Here is a 25,978-nt window from a genome sequence, read left to right on the forward strand (position 1 = left end):
TTTCTAATGCTTCTTCTTCCAACCCCTGCCATCATGATAGGGCTGAGAGAAAAGCAAAGAAATGTTTTCCCCTTTTATTCCTGTTCTTTCAAAGGAGAGTAAATCTGGGAGAAATTATAAGGTGATTTTTCACACTGAGAACTGTCAGTGCTCACTGAATGCCCCTTAATTTCAAGATTAAGTAAAGTTATGTTTTTTAAAACTGACAGTGGTGTTTTGGTGATGAGAAAGCTGTCTTGAAAGCAGCTCCACAGATTCTTGCTCATTAGACATACATATTTCCTGTCATTATGAAACCAAATTCATAATTTTTCCCTTTTGGTTCAACAAGAGTATGGAGATCAATATGAAGTTTGAAGTGTGAACAGGACAATTTATTGCTAGAAGTGGAAAAATTATGTTGGTATGGCTATGAATGGTGCTACTAAATCACAGCCAAAGCTCCTCAGCCCAGGGAATTTCTTAAATTCTCATTCAATGCGTATGACAGTGTTAGGTCAATCCATCTGTTATATAATTCTATTTCATAGCAAAACTCTCAATTTGTTTGAATTTGTAATTGTTACTTCTTCTATGTACCACATGATTAGGTATGTTGCACTTAAGTAGGATTACAAATCTGTAATGCCAAAACATCTGAAAAGGCAGAGACATCAAACTATCTATTATTATAATATACATACTATAAGGGAAATGAGGGATAAAGTAGAAAGAAAATGGCCTTTGTAGTGAAACAGATGGAGTTAAAATCCCATTGTCACTTAGTAGCTTTGAGAACTTGGTTACTGAGGATCTGATCTGTAAAATGGAATAATAGATACCTCATAAAAACTGTTGAGAGGATCAGTAATGACTCAGGAGAAATTTTAAAGATGTAATGGGTATGCTAGAGAATTGCAGTTATTTTAATTAGATGAAATAAGATTTTAGTTGAATTTACATTTTGAAACAGAACTTAATATGTATATTCTGTGTGTATGTGTATGTGTGTATAATTAATTTTTGGATTATATGTGACATACATGTTATCCAGCTCAACCCTCTGTATAAAGCAAAATCTGATATAAAACTTCCCTGAAATGAATTTGTTCAACTTTGTTTGAATATTTCTAATGATCAAAACCCAAAAGGCTACATTTGTTTTTAAGGTAAGGGTAGCCATGAGTTAAGCACATCTGCTTTCTGATGGCTTTTCTATTGGTTCCATAACTTTTCTCCTTCTTTTAATCTGAAGTCATTTTTTGATTCATTATTTTCCTATTTGCCTTCCAATAGAGCTACTCAAGCTCATCAGTCATGCCCTGAACCTATCTCCCCAGACTAAACACAATAGAGGTGTGAACACATCACAGTTCAAGAAAATTATTAGCATTCTCTTTTTTCCCAAACCTATTCTATTTTAAATTTTTATAAAACCAAAAGGGGATTTGTCCTTTTGAGACATTCCTTATTGTTGGTTCATGTTAAGTTCCTTTAATTACAATTCTTGGTTCTTACTTAATGGGGTCTGTACTTGAATATCTGATCATTGCTAGGTAGCAGAGGAGAGAGTCAAAACAGTAATTTGAGATTCCTTAACCTCATAATGCTTGGTATTCCTGATGCAATTCCTATTAATTCTACCTCCTTGAAAACAAAACTATAAAACTCTCCAGGCACAATTTGTAACGAATGTAATTAATCTACACCATAAATTTACTCTTATGTCAGTGTAGTTTACTCACAATGCCTCTATTTAATTCAATCTTAAGGCCATTAAAATCTAAAAGATGATTCAAACACTTGTTTTTGGTATAATTCATTTTTCATTTATGCTTTTAAAGATGAAGACAGTTATGTTATCTCCAAATGAAATTAGCACATTCAATAAGCAATACAATACTGAATATCTGAAGTTGTGCCACTACGGCAAGGTCAAATGTGGTGTCTCCCACTCTATTGATTCACATTCATGACCCAAATGAGGCGAGTGCTTATGCACAAGTGTAATTAAATCAAGGTTAGACAAGAAGACTTCTCTAGTTCAAGATAGAGCACCATGAAATTATATAGCACTGCTAATATCTGGATTAGTGTCACCCTTAGTGATATATAATCTAATTTTCCTAAATATGAACATATTAGATTCTTATTCCTACTATTGAGTCTAATTATCTAAACTATATTTTATAACAGATGATAACATGATAATTTTTCAGTTTTATTTAACTATAGCTATGTAATGATTCACTTATTAAAAGTAGAAAAAACTTATTCTGTAGTATATTTAAATCACATATATAAAAAAAAAAAGCCTCATGGGAAAACTTCCAAATTCTCCTCTTAAAAGTAACTAAGATAATTCTATTTAAGAATATACTATCAAACTAAAGTCCTCACATTTCAAATTATTTTCAAAAGCACATAAGTAATACCACTAAAATTTGGTTTAAAAAAGAATTTAGCTATTTAAAAAGTAATCATATATTTTAATAGACTTATATTTAGGAAAAAATAGGTATCTTACTACTTACGTTAAGTCATAATGAAGTACAAAAAATATATTGGAAAAGGTAATTTGGAAATTGTGTCACAATAAATCAAATTTGTTTGGTCTGACACTTGTGTGTACATTAAGAAATCATTTAACCTATATTTTCCCTTTATATTGAAGTATAACTACAAAAACTACACAGCAGGATCTGATGTTTAATGAGTAAGAGTAGTTGATCTTCCTGAATCTATATTTTGTGTTACAGTGAGATAAGTATATTGGAGTGAGTTAATCTAATTACACTTACACTGACCTCATTTGTAAAAAACAGCTGTGAAAGCATCTGACACACATAGAATGATTTCATTATTGTTTCCAAATCCTGTTTTATTGAGACAGATATGTGTCAGTGGAACTGGTATGATGCATAGTGCATGCAACTGCTTATCTTAGTATCAGCTTTCACGCGAAAAACTATTACACAAATGCCAGCATTATCAGAATGACTTTGTGTGCCATTTGAAACACCAGAGGAATAATTTTGCTACATATTTTGAAATGGTAAGGAGCATTTCCTTTAAGAGATGATGTCTTCTAACTCTCTATCCCCTGGAAAATTCACTGGACTTTGCATAAACAATTCTCTCATCTACATGGCCACCATTAATCTCCTCCCTGAGCTCAAGGTCTGTTGCTTGGATATTGGCACTCTGATGTTCACTGCCAACCAAATTTTGTTTATTAGAAACATAAAATAATACTTCTGTGGAATGCTGTCTTCCCTCTATCCTCCTCCCATTTTTTTTAACACAGTCAACACCAGTCCCCCAACCCTTCATTCAAAAGTAATCATTGCTTTCTATATTTTCTAAAATCCACTTAGTCCACAAGCATAGTCAAAGCTTCCTCTCCAATGTATTACTTCCTCTCAGTTTCATTGTCACATACCTACTCAAAGTCTTTGCTAACTCTTGTGAGGACATAAACATTAAATTCCATGAGAAAATTTCAAATCTTACTTTAAAAACGTAGACTCTATTCCTGTTCAAGTTTCCACTTACAGTCTAAAAATCTTAATCAACCTTTAAACTCAAGTATTTGATGAATGGTCCTTCCAAACCATAGATCAAATAAATGGATATAGTGAAAATAGTCAAACAAATGAACACAAGTTAACTTATTTTTTCAAAGACAGCATTAGTTTATCATTCCAACTGGTTTGTTTGTGTTAATGTGTCAAACAGGTCAAACCACTGGGAAAAAAGGAATAATATGGAGGTTGGATGACAAGATGAATGCATTTTCAATTCTTCCTGGAAAAAGATATAGTAAAAATGAAACAAGGGAGACAGATAATTAAGGATAACTAATTTTTTTGAAGTGTTTATATACACTATATACATATAGCATATGTATATAATAATAGTATAATATATGCAATATAGAGTATTACAATAGTCTCACACTTGCCCTTTCTGTTGGCACTTCTCTTCTCCAATCTATCTTGCACATGAATGCGTATGAGTCTTCCAAAACAATGCTCTGCACACATTATTCTCATGCTCAGCATCCTTTACTGGTTCCTCATTGACTGCAAAGTAAAATAAACAAAACTTGATTTGGAATTTAAGGCTCTCATAACCTACATTAAAGCCACCTTGCTTCTTAAATTGGTCCTGGACTAAATTAATCTTCTGATTGCACTAACCCTTCTCTCCATAATCATTCTTATAATCACAAAGTGCAATTCTTTTGTGTTATTTGACTCCTCTGTCTCCACTGGTTAGGTATCCAATAGGCAATATATCACATGAATCTGTTTTCTTGTCTCTATTTACATTGAAACAGCATGTATCATTTCCTGTCTTAAGCAGCCTCTCCCTGACTCCTCTCTCTTAACTTCCACTTTCCTATACTCAGTTATAAAATTGATACTCTGCTTTAGCCTAGACCTTTGCCTGAGTCTGCGAGCTTCTTTCTCTATTTTCTCCAGTTATTTACCTGATGTACTTGGACTGTCTCTTCTCTGTTTCTAGTGATCCGAGCTGCTTTGGTTGTTCTTTTTAGATTTAATTGTTTTTCTAAGCCTATTATTACCAGCTTGCTTCTCTTCACCTATGAAATCTAGACATCACAATGCGTATATTGCAATAAATGTCCATTTGCAAAAGGGTTGAGGTAGTGGGTGATGGTAGGGGTAGTGGTGTTAGAGATAGAATATTGATTTCCCTGTAATTTTAATTTCCTCTCATTTTCCAAGTCATAATTCTATTATTATCTAACCAGGTATAATATTTCATTTTTTGCTTTAAACTGATTTTTAAAATGCCATATACTCCTAGTTGTGGCTGGTTTCCTGATGTGTTCCTTTTTTTTGGTTAAGGCAATATTCACTAACCTTGTAACCATGGTTACACACGTGGCTCTGGATTTGATTCTCCAGTTTCTGGACCTCTTTTCTTTCTCTGATATTCAGTAAACAATTACTGTTTCTTTGTCTATGCGTGGCCTCTGATGCCTACCTGAGAACATGTAAAGTTGCTTTTTCATCTTCTCCATATTTATATTACCCTCTTACTGCCAATTACTCCTTAATAAATATAGAGCACATGTACTTTTTATTTTTTTATGTTGTGATATGGCTATATAAGCTTAATTTCCCCATGAAAAAAATGGACATAAAGTCTAAAAAAATTTAGCATTTGTCCCAGATGAATAAAAAACATAAAATGTTGAAACAAAATTGTAATTTAGCAAGCATTGAATAGAATTGAATAATGAAAAATCTTAGTAAAGAATTCTTTTTTGGAAATTGCAATTAGGAGTTGAAAAATACAGTAAATTGATCATACCAGATCTTAAATAAAATACTTCCAGAAGAACAGCAAATATATGCTTGAATAGATATGTTCTTGGTATTCATAAATCAGCTAGAAATTTAAAAACTATATTGAAAATATTTAGCCACACAGGAGAGCTTTAAACTTTATCTGTATTGTTTACATGGATGACATCTAATGTTACCTAAAAACTCCTTGAAAACCGGGATTTTCAAGACTAGTTTTTGTGTCTCAATCTGCCATAAATAAACTTGCAACACTGAAACCACATCATCTCAAATACATGTATCCAGCAGTGCTTCTAAGATGGTAAGAGAAGTTGCTAAGGATGTATTAAGTCTCTTGCAGTGCTGTATTATTGCTTTAAGGGCATAGTAAACATCAATCCCACCTAAAGAAGAACTCCCTCAATGATAGTGACATGAATTTAAAAAGCTCTTAAGATTTTTCTTAGACTGACTACAAGCTTGAAGGCAAAATGGTCCATTACTACAACTCCTAAACTGATGCCCTTTGATGCATCCAGATGATGGTATCATTGGCAAATAGGTAAAATTATCAGTTATTTTTATCACAGTTATATTTTATCACATATCAGAATTATTATCCATTCCTTATTGAATTGGCCCAATATGCACATAGATAAGAAGTTAGATACAACTTTGGAGTTTCTGGTTTCATCTCTTGCGGCCTAACTAAGCCTTTGAATCTTAGGCTTTGCAGGATGACAAATTTATAACGGTGTCTATATTCCATGAGATCACAGTGCGTCCATCATTTGGTCAGTACTATACCTTTAGTGTATAACAACATAGTCCTTGACACATAAAAGAAACTGAATGAATAACTCTTGGATGAATGAAGGCTCATGTAGCCAGCCACAATGACCTAACTAAAAAGAGACTTCCTGAAACATCTGGCTTATACTTCAGACAATTAATTTGCTAGATATGAAAAAGTATAACTGAGAATCAAAGTGGGACACCTTGTCTCTAAGGCTTTGCCTGCTTTCCTGCAAACTGTTGCTAATCTTTCAAGACCTCCCCAAAGTGTCCTTCTTTCCAGGAATCCTTCTCTGACTCTTTCAAGCTAGGCTAAAAGTGCATTTGCTACGTAAGTGTAACTCATGGTGTATATGGATAATTAAAATCAGCATGGTATTATTTAAAAATAAGAGTGAGAGAGCAACACAAGCTAAAGCTGGACAGTTAGGAAGAGGCCCAGCCACAGAGGGCCTTGTGCTAATGCTAATGGGCTGAAAATTCATCTGGGTGACATAAAGTCATTGAAAGAATTAGAAAGTAGTGGTACTGACATATTTTAATTCAAGACAAATCATTTGGAGAAATGGTAAAGGTAGGAGGGGGTGCTGAGTTGAGGTCAAAATTGGATACAGAAATTATTTTGAGAGTTTAGGTAAGAGATGATAAGGACCTGAATATAATGGTGAGAAGGGAAAACAGAGTAAATAGTTAAGGAATAAAATCAAAAGGACTTAATAATGATTTAGATACAAGGAGGAGAAAAGGGTCATTCTCATTCATTAATTCAAGTATTCAGTGATTCCAATATTCCATGAACTGTACTAAGTAGGAGAGATAAGATGGTAAACAAGCACTATCCCTGCCCTCAAGGTGGTTATAGTCTAGTGGAAGAGATTCCAGAGTTGTGTTGAGCAGCAGAATGGATCTGCATGACTTCTAACTTTCTGGGTAGGCCTACTAAATTGATGATAGTGCATTTAACTGTGAAAGAAAATACAGGAAGAGCAAGTAGGGAAACAAGATATGAAATATTAGGAAATCAATTATAAGGCAACATATAAGTAATAGAAGATAAAGTACAATGATAGAATCTCATTTCTCTAACATTAATTTTTTTTTCTTTTGGTATCATTAATCTACAATTAGATAAGCAACATTATGGTTACTAGACTCCCCCCATCATCAAGCCTCCCCACCTACCCCATTACAGTCACTGTCCATCAGCGTAGTAAGATGCTACAGAATCACTACTTATTTTCTCTGGGTTGTACAGCCCTCCCCATGCCCGCCCCCTACATTATGTCTGCTAATCGTAATGCCCCTTTTCCCCCTTTGTCCCTCCCTTCCCACTCTAACATTAATTTTTAAGACTTATTTCACATTTCCTAAAACTAACCTCCTATTATTCTATACTCTTCTTTTTTTATAGGAATTCTTGGAAACCAAAGTTTCAAATTAACAGAAAAAAAACCTAGATAATTTTTCATCTTTAAAAGGACCCCTTTAATTTCTACTAATTTCTAGGAAGGTTATTTTAAATACTGATCTATCTCTAGTGAATTCAAACTGCAATTTTCCTTACTAATTTTAGAGCCACACAAATATTTTCAGAAATTCAGTTCTCCCTTAGCTACTGCTAAATATTGAGGGAGCAAAGAACAAGGAGGTGATTAAAATGGAATGCATGAACATGACTGAGGCTGTGGAAAGTGGGAACAAGTTCAGAAATTGTGGAAAAATGGATCGCCCAGGGACCAAGAACTCTTGAGTAACAACAACGCAGAATAGTTGTGAGGTTGCATCTTAGGAGAAGGCTCTGAAATGTGATTGAAAAGTTCAGATTTAATTTCACATGAAAGAAGGCATTCCTTAGTAGAGTTATCAAGAGGATCATCTGAACACAGTGTTTGAGAAAATTAACACTGCAGTTGTAGAGGATGGAGCAGAATTAGGAAGAGTGGAAGCAGGGATGCCAGCGAGGTGATACAGGCATTTAGATGACAGGATCATGAAGTGACTGGATGGTGCAGCACAGACAGGTTCACTGACTCATCCTGCTCAGGAAATGTCATCTAGAAAAAATGGGTAAGAAGGGAGTAAATTGTTCCAGAAGTGTGCTTACATTTTATAGGGCTCCTGCAAAGTTATTTGGAAAATGTCACACTTGAGAGATAATCCTCCACAAAGAAGGCATAGCCAAATCTTGGGATGTTGAAATGAACATGAACAGCTTCAGAGCTCCAGCCCTAAGAGGCAGCATGCTTGCAGAAGAAAGAACAAGTGATAAATCTTAGATCTGCAAGTACTGTGAGAGTATAAAAGGCAGTAAGATCAACTGGAATGACGTCACATTAGCTGCAGAAGTATTGAGGAATCATCAGAAAACTATGAGTACATTATTGACACAGAGTCATTTATTGCATCAAGAAAGGCCAGGTTTTCCAGATTATGAACAGAGGAAATGGAGAACGGAAGTACAAACATGCCTATGGATGACAACATACTTCAATGGCAAAGTGTCAGGACACTGAAGTTTATGAAGTTAAGTCAAGCCAAGTTTCCCTTTTAACTCAAATATGTTTGTTGAAAAAGAAATGGCAATCTTGCCCATAACATTTTAGAAAAATGTATAATGTTGACTTGAATATGATTTCACTGCTCAATGTTAGAATTACTATAGTCTGAAAAATACCTCCCTTTTAAAAATGTCAACACTCTTTTTATGGCAGAAAAGAAAGCGTAGATGATTTATAAAGTATCTGGTCAGCTTTTTTAGAAAAAGAGCAAATAAACCCATGTTGACATTAGCTATGTTGTTAACACAAACAAGGCAGAAGTGAAACAGTTCTGTTGGCCTCAGCCCAGATGGAATCTCTGTTGGCAAAATTTATAAAGCATATAACAGATGGTGAGATAAAAATATTTTTTGTATTTTCTAAAATAGTAATATGATGACTTAAAAATGTAAAAAAATACTTATTTAATACATATGTTTATATAGAGTTCATTTAGTAGCCAAAGTGTGCCATAAAACTCTCTTAAAATGAAAGGACTCCAAGTAAACTAATAAATTCAAGATGTGAGATTAAAAAAATATTCTCCAGTGACTATAGAGAAACATATAATAATCACCCTGCTGGGTGTCTGGCATTATATCAAAAAGTTTATAGATACAGATAATTATCTTAAAATTCTTTAATGCATATGTAACAAATATCTTACATAAATACAATATAAAATATAATAACTATAAGCACACATTGGAAAAGAATTGTATCAGACTGTGTTGGTGGACTGGAGCAGTGGTTCCTAAATGCCAAGGTTGGGATGAGTGCATTTGGGAAACATTTAAAAGTCCAAATAATTTGGCCCTGTCCCAGGTTCAGAGGGGCTAGAGTAGGGCATGAAAATCTATATTTTAAAATCTCAATTCATTTGACATTTAGCCATGTCTGGGATTTACAGAACTAGAAACTAGACTGAGTAAATCAATGAAGCTTTATTGAAAGAGGTGGGCTTTGAATAGTGGTTCACTCATACAATAGTCTACCAGACAGCACTCACTGAGGAGTAACTATTTTCAGGCACCAGGAATGCAAACCTAAAAGTAAACCAACCATTAGGGCAGTTGTGATAATTCACATAAAAGAGGTATATCAAGATGCCAGGTTGCTTACTAGAGGAACACTTATATCAACAGAATATGCAGAATCATTTCCTGGAGCAATTGAGGCTGTAAGTTACAGCCTGAAAGACAGAGAAGAGAAAATCTTTAGAGAAAAGAGATAGGTCAATTGAATAGCATATGTGAAGGGCTGAACAGTGAAAAGACAGCATAGAGGCCAAAGACATTCATTAAAATTTTCTAAATATTCAAAAGTTCAAATGTACAAATGATTTAACAATTATTCAGGTACAATTTCCAAAATGAAATCACATCTTTTTTCATAATGGAATAGTCCCAGATTATGTTAATGCTATTTTTGTCTTTCCTATTTTTTGGAAAATTGTGAGAATGAAAAAATAGTCAGTATCTGAATTGACCTGAATTCAAATCAAGATCTGAATCCCAGCGTCACCATTTACTAACCATATATCCTCAAGAAAAACACTTACCCTTTCCAAAACTCAATTTCTGCTTTTTTAAAATGAGAGTGGTATTCCTTAAGGTTTTTATTAGAATTTAAACGCAAGACACCTTTATTATTTTCCTCCCCTTGGCCACCTCTGTTCTCAGTCTCAGCAAATGGTACTAACGAGTAATCCCCACTTTCCAAACCAGAAAACTTGGCCTTATGGTTGATGATTCCACAGGACTGATAGCCCATACTTTGTGTGATGTAGGAAAGCTCCTCCCTCCTCTGGCAGACACAGGCTACTTTTAATACTGTTAACATATATAATAGAAAATAGTTATTATTGTTCAATAAATACCATGCCACGCTGGGCTCACATTAGCCTTCAGCATCCACACATTTCCTGGGCAGTCACTCTTGTGCAAGGCAATACCTGCAGAACTGAACACAGCATTCCCATTTTTTTACTTCCGTGTTACATCCAACTATTGTCTTTAGTATTATTATTATTGGTTCCCAAAGATGCTTGGAGTCTGTACACTTCTTGCCATCCTGGAAGCTCCTCTACTCGAAACTCCTAACTCCTAACACATGGATGATTCTAACAGCCTCCTCCCTGCCTTTGCTCTTGCTTCCTCTGTGACCTACGATGCAGCCAGAATAAAACTTTCCAAAGACAAATACAATCAATCACCTATCTCTCCACTAAAAACCTGGCATGGCTTCCCATTGGCCTAAGAAAAAACAGAGGTTACTTTCATGGGTATCACTTCATGAGTACACAAGGTGCTCCGTGACTGATTGGTTCTCTGCTTACTTCTTCAGATTCCTTAATCCCCACTCCCCACTGATTACACTGCTTTCCAGCTTCATAAAAATTGCTCTGGTTCCTCTGCTTCTTTTGTACATGCCCTAACTTCTCTGAAGCCTTCAATCCCTTAACTTAGCCCACTTCTGCTTATATTTTAGGATTCGGTTTAGATATCACTTCTCCTAGTAAACTTTCCCTGACCCATAAAGTAGTTTGGGCTTTCCTTCTATGTCCCTCTTTGCCCAACACTACCCTTTTCTTTCCATAATATAGCATTTATTTTGTACTGTAATTTCATGCTTAACTATTTGTCTTTGAGCTAGGCAACAGCGTGAGAATAGGCAATGTGCAAGCTGGTAAAGCGTGCTCTTTTTCACCATGTGCTTGGCACACAGAGGCTGTTCTATAGATATTTATTAAATTGGATTAAATTAAACACATTAGTAAAACAATTAGCATGGTGTCTGCCACATAGCAAGTGCTTAATAGCTATCATTATTTTATTATTTAAAAGGCTCCTTTCTTTGGTCTTTGACTCTTCAGTGACCATAGTAATAGAAGTTACCAGATTAGGAAATATAAAATAGGCATCTACAAATTTTTAAAAGGCAAGAATTTTTTTGGTATGCACTTATATTTATCATTCCAGTAATATAAGGATGTTCAAATTATTAGCCGAATTGGTGGAACAGTTATTTTTCTTTAGAATTAGAAAAGCTAAGACTGCGTTATTGTTTAACACTTATTTTATTTGCAGCACTGGGATTTCAGGAGTGAAAATGCTTTCTTTTTAAACACAGAACCTCTGTTGAGCACCTGTGGTTTAAATAGAACAGTTAAAAGAAAAAAAAAAATATATATATATATATATAAACTTATAGTCTGTTTTATATACACACACACACATACTTATACGTGCCATCACAGTTAGAAGATTGCTTACTTCCATTAACTTCTCAGAGCTCAATGTGTGAAAAAAATCAGTTATTTCAGGTACCTATAATCATGGGAAACACAAGAGTAGAGGCAAGAGAAGCAAATAAAATATTTCTTAGGACACGGAATTACTTCTAGAATTTTGCATCATAAGAAATAAGTTAATGCAGGAAACAATCAACATGTCATTTATATATTTATGTGCCACTAAGCTACTTGCTTAGTGGCACTCTGAAATTAAATAGTAATTTTCCTTTAAAAAGTCTTCATAGTAGTCTTACCTTTCTTTTTTTTACTTTGTCCTTAAAATAATCCTTTTGTCGATTAATAATAAAGGCTACCAATTAGTGAGTGTTTATCATGAGATAGGTACTGTCCAAAGATTACTGCATAAATTCTCACAACAACCCTATGAGCTAGGTTTTATTACTACTGTATAAGGAAACTGGGGCAGAGAAAGTTAACTTTTTCAAGTTCTCAGAATTATTTAAGTTTGGTTTTCCAGGAAGGCATCTCTAAGATGTAGTTTAGTATATAAAATATTTACTACAGAGTGCTGTTGAGATGGAATCTTGGAGAAGAGAGGTGAAGGAAGCAGGATTGGGCAGAAGGAAAAGGTAAGCTCTGAGACAGGATTGACAACAGCTTTATCCATCCTTTGAGAGGTCCTAGAGCTAAAACAGCCCATCAGAATTGTCCCATATTGGGCTAAAATGGCCAGGCCTTGGTACCCTAGTCTCAATTAGTGGCCTGCCCTCAGAAAAATTGGAAGCATGGTCAACAGCTCACTCAGGCTAAAGCAGTTCCTGGAGGGGCTGTGATCTAGAGGCTGTTGTAACAGCACTTGCAGAGGCAGGCAACAAACCCCCTTAAAGAGAAATCTTGGTGGCATATCACAGTGTCCAACACAGTCCACCCCTTGAGCTGCCTGAATCCTCCTCTTCACATATATGCAGGGAGCAGTGTCTCTAGAGTCCAGTAGCCTATCTTTCTGGGGAAACTTAGAAAAGATTAGTTTACAGATTGTCTTTGAATGGCAAGTAATACTCATATCCTCTCTCTTCTGTTATCTATTCCAAATTCCCATCATGCTTAGCTAGCACTTCTTCCAGTCTTGGTGGCTTAACTGTTGGCATGAATCAACCAAACAAACCCCACAGGGAGTGCTGAGGCAACAATGGGCCACCACAGTTGTTCTATAATGGGTGAAAATGGTCAGCCTTTATACAACTGCCTTAACCAGTAAATGGATGTGGGCCAACATGGAAAGGGTGCAAACTTGAGCAAGGGGTCTCCCTGTAGTTTTGCCAATCCAGAGGGGCTGACAGTTTAATATTACTTGCCAACAGCATTCCCAGAAGCTAACGTAACAAGTACTTCCTTGAATGGAGAACTAAGCAGTGCATCAAGGAGTCTACCACAAGGGAGAGTCAATATTCAGATCTAGGCACTTTGAATCAAGAGTTTTCACTCTTGTTCTCTGTTACTCTCTTGTACTCTCTGGCTATGAAGTGCTAGGCATTTGTAACATTTGGACATAGTACAGCAGTTATGCTGCTCACTTAATATGCTACTTGCTTAGTGGCACTCTGAAATTAAACACTAATTTTCCTAAAACCAAATGCTTAGGATCATTTTATCTATTTTATATCATAGCATGTATTCTACTGTCAAATTTTAAAAATGTGCTCATAGGATATTTTCATAATTTAAATGAAAATAGCTGTATTTTTATGTAACCCAATCACTTAGCTCTGATGTCAAATGTTAGATAACATCAACAAAAATAAAATGACTAGGAAGTGATAAACTTTAATGATACTACACTCTCCTCGGACAAAAAATAAGCGTAGCTCAGCATAATCTCCAATGTGTCATGAACAGTATGACTCTGCAATACTTCATAAAAAATAGAAAATTTGTTTTCAACATGGCTTATCTGGCTTAATAGGAACAAAAGCAAGCAATCATTAATATATTCACAAAGATGAAACTTGGCAAACCAAATATTTTCAATTTGAATTTTAACTCCTCTCCTCGTCATTTATAGTCCATAAGAAGAAGGCCTAAATCAACCTTTCTAAACCCTTATCTCTTATTATACTGTTTCCTTATCATATCCATGGTTCGCCCAATGTGGACTGAATTCACCAATTCCCTAAAGATATTTCACAATTTCCCGCTTTTCCCATGTTTTTGGTCATCTTGTTCCCTTTGCTTTTCTATCTCAATCTGTCTTTGCCCCATATGTTGAGCATATTTGTCCTATATCAACTGAAATTTCATTCATCTTTTAGTCTATCTCAAACCCCACCACTTCTATAGTCTTTCCTAGACCCCATATACTCACTGCCTCCAATGTGCCAAGTATTTTATGCATAATACTAGATCAACCCCGTAAGAGTGGATTTATTCCCAATTTAGTAATGGGCATATGGTTCTCAGCTACTTCGCATGAAGTCACACAGTTGTAGAGTGACCAACCATCCTGGTTTGCCAGGGATTGAGGTCTGAACTTTCAGAGGTAAAACTGGAATGAGTGGTTCCTCAGAATGCAAAACTTTCATTGTTAGAACTGGGACAATTCTAGGCAATCTAGGACCATTGCTCACCTTACCAGCAGCTGGTAAGCTGATGGCTGGGAAGCAAAAGCTAAGTCCATTCAACCTCAAAGCCCGTTTTCCACTACTGTATGTTGCCTCCTCTAAGAGTTCTGTTTTTTATTTCTGTGGTATCTTTTGAAAATTCTTTCATGGCAGTTATTACATCTAGTATTATATCATAATTATCTGTATACTTGTTATATTTTCCCCAATAGGCTCCTTGAAAAATGAGACTGTGTCTAGCTCATCTTTTGGATCTCAGGCAACACCTAGTATAGGATTGTGTACTTGGCCCCAGTACTTCTCTGACCTCTTCACCTGCCTCTTTACCTTCTCAGAGGCCTATCCTGACCAACCTATTTCAATGTGTAGTCCACCTCCCCACCCCACACTCTCAACACCCTTAGGCTGCTCTAAGCTTCCCTTTTGTCATACTATTACCATCTCCTAACTTTCATATCATGCACTTATTTATTATTAGTGCTTATTGTCTGACTCTTCCTGATGCAATGTAAACTCCACAAGAGTAAAAATCTTTCTTTTGTTCACTGATGTATTCCAAGAACCTAGTGTGGTTCTAATAATATAGAATTCTTTATAGAATAGAAATACAGAAATATAAAAATATACAGAAATTTTATACAGTAGAAAATATAGGATTTTATGTAAATACTTGGCAAATGAATGACTGAATTAGGTTATTTTATCATATGCATAAATCACACTTTAATAAGAACTGAAGTAGCCAGGTATGTATCAGAGTTGGGAATTATACAAGATACTTATAAAGATATGTCAGGACATGACAGGATATGTCAGGACCAAAAAATAGAATAAAATAAAAAGTATATTATACTCTTCTCCTTCAACTCTCTGCTTCCAATGGCTCAAAGACTCAACTCATTTTGCATTCCCCTTAAAATAAAGCCTAAAACCCTAACATGAACTTCAAGTGTCAGCAAGATCTTGGCTCTTCCTACCATTAAGTCTCATTTTGAAACATATCCTTATTACATGAACTCAACTGTGTTGTCCCATCACCTAGAGCAGGGCCTGACAGAGTGAGCTTGATAAATATGCCACTGAATGAAATGAAAGATGCACCATATCCAGTTAGGCTTCAGAGACTGCTCACATGCCCTCGCCTAGGATATTCTTCTCTCTTGGCATTCAGTGCTCATTATGTTGCATAGTGCTCTTCAGCTTTCAACATTAACATCTCCAGGGAAACATTTTTTGACTATCCAAGTAAGATTGGGTCCCCCTGTTATAAGCTTTACTATAAATCTTGTTCTTTTCAAACTTAACACTTAACCACAATTGAAATTAATTATTATTTTGGTAATCATTTATGTTGATTTCAACTCTATTCTGAAGACTCTAAACTCTATATAGAGAATTTGAATTTTGTTGTTTAAAGTGCCTTAATCACAAGATCTAGCACAAAAACATAATATTTATTTGATAAATAAATAATTATTAAATAATTACTTAAATATAAGATGAGTCATTACAGGTCTTTTTACCTATACTTAAAAAGTAAAACATGACTAGCATCATAGAACATTTTCATCAATTGTAATAAAATCCCTTATAATGCAGCTAGAATAAAACCCAAAGTCATGGGGGATCATATCACAGAATCATAAAATCCTTGATGCAGAAGTCACATTAGAGCTCTTCCAGTCTACCTCCTCAACTTTCTTCATACATTCATTCATTCATTCTTTCATTCATCCATTCATCAAACATTTACAGAGTCTATTGTAGTGTAGAAATTAGGAGCATGGGCTCTGAAGTCAGACTGCCTGAGTTTGAATAGTGAGTCATAATGTATGCAACTTACTCTCAAATAGTTGGATAAAAGAAACATATAGAGTACAAATGAAAAAGCAAATGGGGCAATCATACCAATATCCTCTATTAGGTTCATACATACAGAATTTCTAATGCTCATAGTTGAAAACATCTAACAATGGGAAACTTTCCTTTCAGTTTAGCAACACATATTTTAGACTGAATAAGATTGGTAAAAAATAATTATTTTTCTGTTTTAGTAGTAACTCACTTCTACTTCTAAATTTGATAGTAGAAGAAAACAGATGTCTAGTGAGATTTGTGCAGGGAAACAAAAGAACTTAATGTATGATATTTAGGAAGGTATTAGAAGTTGAGGTCAGCAGGAAGGGAAAAGCTCTCTTTTGGTTCTCCTCCTAAATTTACCTTTTATGTCCAGTTACCCTGGACTAAAGAGTTTTCTTCTAACAAATTTATTATTTAGTCTTCTAGGAAAGCTGGCTAAGAATCATGACATACAAAGCTAGAAAAGACCGTATAGATTCCCTAGTCTAATTTTAATGCCTTAAATACAAGGCAAAAACCAGAAATGATTGGAGTGAAGCGTGTTTCCACAATAGGGAGTGATCAAACCCATCTCCTCCTGTGGTTTCAATTCCATCTCCTTCCCATATCTTGCAGGATCTTACTCCCTCTTCCCCCTATACAGCTGACCCTTGAACAACATGGGTTTGAACTCCACTGGTCCACTTTTGCATGGATTTTTTTTTCAAAATATTTATTGGAAAATTTTTGGGGGAATAGCGACAACTTGAAAAAACATTTTCTTTTCTCTAGCTTACTTTATTGTAATAATACAGTATATAATACATATAACATACAAAATATCTGTTAATCAACTATTTATGTTATCAGTAAGGTTTCCTGTCAACAGTAAAGGCTATGAGCAGTTAAGTTTTTGGAAAGTCAAAAATTATATATGTGGATTTTCAACTGCACAGGGGTTTGGCACCCCCAATCCACACATTGTTCAAGGGTCAGCAGTATTTTCAATCTCTACTATTTCCACAGGCTCCTTTACCTCACTCATTACACATTTTCAAGTTGCTCTCTTCTTACAAGAAAAGTAAAATAAAATCTTTCCTTGACCTTGTAGTTTTTACTGCTTTCTCTTTTCAATCAAAATTCTTGAGTGATCTGTTTGTTCTTCCTTTCTTCCAGAGTAGTAGATGTTAAATTCACATTGTGATAGAGCCAAATGATAGATTATATACATATGATATACATATATCTTTATATAAATATCTTTATGTATATATCTTTACGTAAATATATATATTTTGCTAAGACTGAAGTCAAAGAACTTACTTCTTCTGTTTTCTTCAAAGAGTTTTATGGTTTCAGGCCTTACATTCAAGTCTTTAATTTATTTTGAATTTAATTTTGTATGTGGTATAAGATTGTGGTCTAGTTTCACTCTTTAGCATGCAGCTGTCCAATTTTCCCATTTATAAACAGAATTTTAATTTTATTTTTCTATAAATAAACAGCATTTATTGAGTAGACTATCTTTTCCCCATTGTGTATTCTTGCCCTCTTTGTTATGGATTAATTAAATATTGAGTATGATGTCAGCTGTGGTTTTGTCATATATAACCTTCATTATATTAAGGTACATTCCTTCTATACCCACTTTGAGAGTTTTTATCATATATGGATGTTGAATTTTGTTAAATATTTTTCTTGCATCTATTTGCATATGATCATGATTTTTATCTTTCATTTTGTTAATATAGTATACCACACTGATTAACTTGTGAGTGTTGAACCATCTTTGCATGCCTGGAATAAATCCCACTCGATCATGGTGTATGGTCCTTCCAGTGTATCATTGAATCTAGTTTTCTATTAATTTGTTAGGGATATTTGCATATATGTTCATCAGGGATATTGCCCTACTTCCTTTTCTGTGGTGTCTTTGTCTTTTCATAAAGGTAATTGTGTCTTTGTATAATGAGTTTGGAAACAATTACATTGTTGCATACCAGCATTTTTTTTTCTTGCTAAGTAATATTCAATCCAATGATTATACCACAGTTGTTCATCAGACAACAGGATTTATCCAGGTTTAGGCTAGAATAAATAAGGATGCTATGAACATAATTGCAAATTTTTTTAAAAAGCATTATCAGTTTTCTTGCATAAATACTGAGCAGTAGCCAGTTCTACTAAGTTCGACTAAGCATACTCTACCCTGCCTCTCCCACTGAATAAAACCATAAAACCTAGGTAGAATGCATGGAGAAAATATTTGAGGATTTTGAAAATTAAATGGTAGCAGACAGGTTGTGGGAAAAAGACAAAATTTGAAGCACCACTGAACTGGATATATGTTTCCATTTTTATTTCAGTATCCCTCAGCCTGGATGCAAGACAGTCCAGAACCACAAGTAGAGGACAGAATTCAGAGAATTCCACCAGAAGCCATTTAGTTCTGCATTAAGGAGAAGGAGAAAGGTCTCCTAATACTCAGAGAGAATAAGGAAATCTCTCACTAATTTATTTTATTTTTTCTCCCTCTTGCACCTCAGCTCCAAAGCAACTCTATCACTATGATGGAGGCTGCAGCAGAGATCTCCGGAGGCAGGAAACTTCTTTGATTAGAGAGCTGTGGTTCCAAATTAGAGTAATGAATATTTGCTTTTCAGCTTAGAAATTTTGGTTTCTTTGACTCTCTACCTCCTGCTACTTGAGTGCAGACATGCACACAATCGACAGAAGTGTGTATGTGTAGCAGATGAAGTAACTAAAGCCTCAGGTCTCTGGGAAAAGGACCACAATGGGGAAGTTGAGAAAGGCACAGATTCCATACAGAGCAGCTCAAGGAGAGAGAAGAGCTCAGAAAAACGACCTCGTAGAATTGTTTATGAACTCATGAGCTTCATATACACAAATCAGACACTAAACAATATACCAAAGCCTATAAGAAGAGAACTGTAAGATAGGATACCTCTTTAGTCCCACACTGGCCACATATATGACAGATCCCAAAAAGCACTATGAGAGCTTTGTACATGGAAATGGCATTGAAACAACAGAAAATAGGCTAGTTGTAACTTGTAACCTGAAACCAAATGGGTGATTACCTAGTAAATCAAAAATATCAACATTTTTCAAAGAACTTAAACAAGACCTTGAATCTCATAATATAATATTCAAAATGTTGATTATAATTCAAAATACTCCATGTTTGAAGAACTTTGAAATATCAATTTGTATGAAAAAATATAATCAATAGATGCCAATGATAACACAGATTTTGGAATTATTAGACAAAGATATCAAAACAGCTCTTATAAGAATAGCCAAAGAGGCAAAGCCATATTCTTTATAAATTAATGGAAGGTGTAAAGTATCATCAAAGAAATATAAGACATAAGATCCAAATGAAAATTTTAGAACTGAAGAATACAATCACTGATTGATATTGAATGAAGGTGAAGTAAAGATATTCTTAGAAGAAAAACTAAGAGAATTCACACAAACAGATCTGGTGTGAAAAAATTTCTAAAGGAAGTTCTTCATATAGAAGGGAAATGTTATCAGAAGGAAACTTTGAACATCAGGAATGAAAAAAAGACAATAGAAATGGTAAATATCTGGTTAAATACAGTAAGTTATTCCTATCCTCTTGAGTTCTTTATATTGTGCTTGATGGTTAAAAAGTAAAAATAATTTTATTTTCCAATAAAATTTTCATGTATGTATATGTAATACATAATAAAATGACAAGTTAAGGAGAGGGGGTAAAGGAACCTAAATATTGATAAAGATTCTACATTCCATTTGAAATGGTAAAATATTGATTCTAACTATAGTGTCAAAATTAAGTGATTTTTATTCTCTAGAGCTATTTTAAAACTTAGAGATATCATCAAAGACATAATGAGTTAATAAAAATGGAATGCTAACAATTTTCAAATTATTAAAAAGAAGGCAGGAAAGGTATGTAGGAAGAAAAAAACATGAAAAAGAGGCAACAATCAGAAATCAAGTAATAAAATGACAGATGTAAACACGAATATAAATATAAATTGTCTGAAAACATCAAAGCATATAAGAAACTGTCAGAATAATAAGAAACCAAAAAAATCAAGTAAACAGCAAAAGATGTGCTCTGTATAAGAAATACTTCAAAACTAATGATGTAAGTAGATTAAAAATAAAAGGACAGATGAGGGGAGTCTAGTAACCATAATGTTGCTCAAGTAATTGTAGATTAATGATACCAAAATAAATAAATAAATAAAAGGACAGAAAATGCTATGTAATCACTAATCAAGTTTGAAGTGGCTCTTTTAATACCAGACAAAGTAGGCTTCAGAGCAAAGAAAATTATCTGAATAAGGAGAAATATTAAATAATAGAAGAGTCCTTTCATCAGTAAGATACAATCCTAAACATGTATGCACATAATAACAGTGTTTGCAAAAACATAAAACAAAAACTGAAAGAACTGAAAATATAAACACAAAAGCACTTGGAAAACTCAGTATTCCTCCCTCAATAATAAATAGAAGAAGTAGAAGGGAAAATGCAAGAATGTAGAAGAACTTAACATCAATCAACTGAAATTTCATAGTCTTGTATTGAAAAACTGCAGAATATGCATCCTTTTCAATTGCACATTAAGCATTCATGAACACAGACCATTTCCTGGGTCACAAAACTTAAATTTAAAAGAGGTGAAATCATATAAAGTATGATCTATGACAATTAAATCAATCTAAAAATCATACAAATATAATAGGAAAATATTTAAACACTTGGAATTTAAATAACATATTTCTATAATATCCAAGGGTCAAAGAGGAAATCTCAAGGAAAATTAGAAAACAATTTGAACTTAATTGAAATGAAAATGAAGCATATCAAAATTTATGGGATGCAGCCAAAACAGTGGCTAGAGGAAAACATACAGTATTAAATGCTTATATTAGAAGGAGGATGTTCACAAACAAAAAACCTTAAGCTTATACCTTCACAAACTAATACAAGAGGACAAAAATAAACCCAAATCAAGGACAAATAATAAATATAAGAGCAAAAAACAAAAGAACTAAACACAGAAAAACCAAAACTAGGTCCTTAAAACATCTATTAAATCAGTAAACCTTTATCAAGACTGAGAAGAAAAAGAGACCTGAGATATCAACTGCAGTACCAGGAATGAAATTAAGGCCATCACTACAGATTGAACAGAAATTGAAGGATAATAAAGGAATATTAAGAGCAACTACATTCATACATTTGACAGCTTAAATGAAATGAAGCAATTCCTTGAAAACCATATACTATTAAACTCATCCCAAATGAAAATAGATAACTTGAATGGTTCTATTGATTAAAGAAATTGGATTCATAGCTAAAAATGTTATGAAAAAGAAATCTCTATACCCAGATGTATACAAGAGCAATAAAACCAAATCTGTACTATTTTCCTCAAAATATAGAAGACAAAAGACTTCAAAATTCATTATGTTAGGACAGGATTACTCTGAGACCAAAAATATTACAATAAAAGAAAACTATAAGCCGAAATCCTAAACAAATTACTAGTTCAAAATGAAATACAACAATACATAAGAATAATGACAAACCATGATTAACACACTATGAGGTTATCAAGGAAAAACAAGATGATACAATATTTGAAAATTAATCAGTGTTATCCACCATAAGTCAAAAGAAAAAAAATCACATGAGTATAACATTTGATAAAGAAAAATCACATAACAATGTTTAACATCCATTCATGATAAACACTCTCAGAAAACTAGGAATAGATGGGAACTCTCAAGCTGATGAAGAACATGTACAAGAAAACCCTATTTATCATCATACTTAAGGGTTAAATAAAATGCTGTCCCCCTAGAATAGATAACCTGTCAAGGTATTGCTTTACATTTTTCAGTTTTCACTGATTTCTGTTCATATCTTTATTATTTCTTTCCTTGTCCCTACTTTGGCATATTTTTATCTTCTTGTATGCCTCCCTCACTCTTATTCAACATCCTACTGGAAGTCCTAGCCTGTGCAACAAGGTAAAAGAGAAGGAGAGAAGGAAGTTGAGATGGGAGAGAAGAAAGGAAAAGATTGGTAAAGAAGTGAAACTCTTACAAAAGATGTAACTATCTACATAGAAAATCCAATAGAATCTATTCAAGAGCTGTTTGAAGTATGAAATAAATTTAGACATATCATAAGATATAAGATTTACACACAAAAGTCAATCCCTCATCTATACATTAGCAATGAACAACTGGAAACCAAATTTTATAACATAAAATTTATAGTAACAAATATTTAGGTATAAATCCTATAAAATATGTAGAGGATCTGTATGATGGAAACTATATAATGGATGAAAGAAATAAAAGAAGATCTAAATCAAGACAGACATACTGTTAATGGATTAGAATACTCAGTACCATTAGAAGACAGTTGTCTCCAGATTAGTTTATAGATTTAATGCAAGTATAATAAAAAATCACAGCAATTTTTAAAAATCAAGGTATGACTGGTATACAATCTTACAAAGGTTTCACATGAGCAACATTCACCCATATTATCAAGTCCCCTCCACCCCACTGCAGTCACTGTCCATCAGTATAGTAAGATGCCACAGATTCAGTATTTGCCTTCTCTGTGCTACAGTTTTCCCCATGACCCCCCCCATACCATGTGTACAAAACATAATACCCCCCAATTCCCATCTCCCTCCCTCCCAACCCACCTTCCCATATTCTCCCTTTGGTAACCACTAGTCCCTTGCAATCTATGAGTCTGCTGTTGTTTTGTTCCTTCAGCTTTGCTTTGTTGTTATACTCCACAAATGAGTGAAATCATTTGGTGCTTGTCTTTCTCCCCCTGGCTTATTTCACTGAGTATAATACCCTCTAGCCCCATCCATGCTGTTGCAAATGGTAGGATTTGTTTTCTTTTTATGGCTGAATAATATTCCACTGTGTATATGTACCACATCTTTTTATCCATTCATCTAGTGATGGGTACTTAGGTTGCTTCCATATCTTGGCTATTGTAAATAGTGCTGCAATAAACATAGGGGTGAATATATCTTTTTGAATCAGGGATCTTGTTTTTTCTTTAAGGTAAATTTATAGGAATGGAATTCCTGGGAAAATGGTATTTCTACTTACAGCTTTTTGAGAAACCTCTATTGCTTTGCACAGCAGTTGAACCAATTTACATTCCCACCAACAGTGTAGGAGGGTTTCCATTTCTTTGCATTCTCATCAGCACTTGTTGTTTCTTGTCATTTGGATGTTTGCCATCCTAACCTGAATGAGGTGATATCTCATTGTGGCTTTAATTTGCATTTCTCTGATGATTAGTGATGTGGAACATCTTTTCAAGTGATTGTTGGCCATCTGAATTTCTTGTCTGGAGATATGTCTGCTCAGAAACTCCACCCATTTTTTAAAAATCAGGTCATTTGTTTTTTGGGTGTTGAGGGGTATGAGCTCTTTATATATTTTGGATATTAACCCCTTATTGGATAAGTCATGTATGAATGTATTCCGCCATACTACAGGATGGATTTTTGTTCTGATGGTGTCCTTTGCTGTACAGAAACTTTCTAGTTTTATGTAGTCTCGTTTCTTCAATTTTACTTTTGTTTCCCTTGCCCAAGGAGATATGTTCAGAAAAAAGTTGCTCATATTTATATTCAAGAGATTTTTGCCTATGTTTTCTTCTAAGAGTTTTATGGTTTCATGAGTTACATTCAGATCTTTGATCCATTTTGAGTTTACTTTTGTGTATGGAGTTTCATTCTCTTACATGTAGCTGTCCAGTTTTGGTAACATCAGTTGTTGAAGAAGCTGTCATTTCCCCATTGTATATCCATGGCTCCTTTATTATATATTAATTGGCCATATATTTGTGAGTTCATGTCTGGGCTCTCTATTCCTTTCCATTGATCTACTATGGGTCTGTTCTTTTGCCAGTACCAAATTATTTTGATTACTGTGGCTTCATAGTAGAGTTTGAAGCTAGGTAGCATAATCCTGCCAACTTTGTTCATCCTTCTTAGGATTGCATTTCTTATTTGGGGTCTTTGGTGGTTCCATATGAATTTTAGAACTATTTGTTCTAGTTCATTGAAGAATGCTGTTGGTATTTTGATAGAGATTGCATTGAATCTGTTGATTGCTTTAGGCAGGATGGCCATTTTGACAATATTAATTCTTCCTACCCATGAGCATGATTTGTATTTCTATTTATTGGTGTCTTTAATTTTTCTCATGAGAGTCTTCTAGTTTTCAGGGTATAGGTCTTTCACCTCCTTGATTAAGTTTATTCCTAAGTATTTTATTCTTTTTGATGCAATTGTGAATGGAATTGTTTTCCTGATTTCTCTTTCTGCTAGTTCATCATTAGTATATAGGAATGCAACAGATTTCTGTGTATTAATTTTGTATCCTGCAACTTTTCTAAATTCAGATATTAGATCTAGTAGTTTTGGAGTGGACTAGAGTTTTTTATGTACAATATCATGTCATCTGCAAAGAATGACAGTTTAACTTCTTCCTTGCCAATCTGGATGCTTTTTATTTCTTTGTGTTGTCTGATTGCCATGGCTAGGAACTCTGGTACTATATTGAATAAAAGTGGGGAGAGTGGGCATCCTTGACTTGTTCCTGATCTTAGAGGAAAAGCTTTCAGCTTTTTTCTATTAAGTATGATATTGGCTGTGGGTTTGTTGTATATGGCTTTTATTACATTGATGTACTTCCCTCTATACCCATTTTGTTGAGAATCTTTATCATGAATGGATGTTGAGTTTTGTCTAATGCTTTTTCAACATCTATTGAGATGATCATCTGGTTTTTGACCTTCATTTAGTTGATGTGGTAATGGTGTTGATTGTTTTTCAAATAGTGTACCATCCTTGCATCCCTGGAATGAATGCCACTTGATAATGATGGATGAACATTTTGATGTACTATTTTTGAACTTGGTTTGCCAATATTTTGTTGAGTATTTTTGCATCTATGTTCATCAGGGATATTGGTGTGTAATTTTCTTTTTCTGTGGTTTCTTTGCCTGGTTTTGGTATTAGAGTGATGTTTGCTTCATAGAATGAGTTTGGGAGTACTGTATCATCTTCTACTTTTTGGAAAACTTTAAGGGGGATAGTATTAGGTCTCTAAATGTTTGATAAAATTCAGTGGTGAAGCCATCTGGTACAGAAGTTTTTTTCTTAGGTAGTTTTTAAATTGCCAATTCAATTTCATTGCTTGTAATTGATCTGTTCAGATTTTCTGTTTCTTCCTAGGTCAGCCTTGCAAGGTAGTATTTTTCTAGAAAGTTGTCCATTTCTTCTAGGTTATCTACTTTGTTAGCATATAATTTTTCATAGTATTCTCTCATAATTGTATTTCTGTGGTGTTCATAGTGGTATTTCCTTTCTCATTTCTGATTCTGTTTATGTATGTACACTCTTTTTTTTGATAAATCTGTCTAGGAGTTTATCTATTTTGTTTATTTTCTCAAAGCTTCTGCTTTCATTTATTCTTTCTATTGTTTATTCTTCTCAATTTTATTTCTGCTCTGATCTTTACTATGTCCCTCCTTCTACTGACTTTGTACCTC

At 34.1% G+C, this 25,978-nt stretch overlaps 1 long non-coding RNA gene across 1 annotated transcript in view; it reads right to left on the reverse strand.

Annotated features, from left to right (window-relative positions):
• Nucleotides 1-2,565: 2,565 nt before the first annotated feature.
• LOC140849991 (uncharacterized) overlaps nt 2,566-25,978 on the reverse strand; it is a 59,269-nt gene continuing 35,856 nt past the window's right edge. The window contains exon 3 of the long non-coding RNA XR_012132588.1: nt 2,566-4,064. This is a non-coding gene — a long non-coding RNA (uncharacterized lncRNA). The remainder of the gene's footprint in view (nt 4,065-25,978) is intronic.

This window comes from Manis javanica, chromosome 6, assembly GCF_040802235.1.
Source record: "Manis javanica isolate MJ-LG chromosome 6, MJ_LKY, whole genome shotgun sequence".
NCBI classification, from domain to species: domain Eukaryota; kingdom Metazoa; phylum Chordata; class Mammalia; order Pholidota; family Manidae; genus Manis; species Manis javanica.